A 1,279-nucleotide genomic window follows, 5' to 3' on the forward strand; every position below is an offset into this window, starting at 1 on the left:
TCCAAGCACTGGATTTACTGCTGTGTACCACAACACTTATTTATGAAGTTAAATGAAGGTGATGGAGTCTTAAGATTTTATTTACATCATTGATAATTAAGGAATTTAGTTTTTAAAAATTTTTTATTTTTTAGAAGAAGTATTTCATTACAGCTTTAACATACTCAATAACAATCTCCAGAGCAAAGATATATCTCTTTCAAAAGTGGCTTAAAAAATAATTCTTCAAAGCATAAAAATTTGCTCCTTAATAATTAGTAGATGTGAAAAACATTACCATTGGAATCTACCTGATGACTTTATATCCATGCTCAGATGCCAAGGAGCTTAGAAAGTAACCGACTGTGACTAGTAATAATCATATATAGAGAGATTAGAAATGCATGTGCAAACATCTTAATGTCAATTGATTAAAGTGAATTTTTCTGTAAAAAAATTTAGGGTTCACAGTTGAATTAATACAGTTATACAATATTGAACTCAGTATAAACCCTGTACGACATAAAATTGAAAGAGTTTTTAACCTTTAAAAAAGACTCCATTTCATTTTTAAAATATATTGTTTCTTACAGAAAGAGTCATTGTTTTTGCTAATAACACTTAGATGTTGGCACATGTGTCTCTAATCTATATGTATCTGATTATTCTTAGTCATGGTCAGTTGCACTCGGATCCTTACTCCATATGAAGATGCTGCATTTAAAATATCTATAGCTAGATGGACAGATAGATGATTGATGTTACATAGAAGGTAGATAGATGATAGATAGATAGATAGATAGATAGATAGATAGAGATAGATGATAGATGATAGATGACAAAAAGATGATAGATATAGATCGATGATAGACAAATGATAGATGATAGACATATAGATGATAGATAGATGGTAGATAGATAGATGAGAGAGATAATACTTATAGATAGATGATGATGATAGGTAGATAGATGATTGATAGATAGATGATAGATGGATGGATGGATGTATAGATGATAGATAGATAGATAGATGAAATAGATGATAGTTATAGATAGATGATAGATGATAGATAGATAGGTAGATGATAGATAGACGATAGATGATAGATAGATGGATAGATAGATGATAGATAGATAGATAGATAGATAGATGGTAGATAGATAGATAGATGATAGATAGATAGATGATAGATATAGATAGATATGATAGATAGATGAGATAGATGATAGAAAATAGATTAGATAGATAGATAAATGATAGATAGATAAATAGATAGATAGATAGATAGATAGATAGATA

Source organism: Nannospalax galili, unplaced genomic scaffold, assembly GCF_000622305.1.
Source record: "Nannospalax galili isolate Female #2095 unplaced genomic scaffold, S.galili_v1.0 scaffold311, whole genome shotgun sequence".
Classification (NCBI taxonomy): domain Eukaryota; kingdom Metazoa; phylum Chordata; class Mammalia; order Rodentia; family Spalacidae; genus Nannospalax; species Nannospalax galili.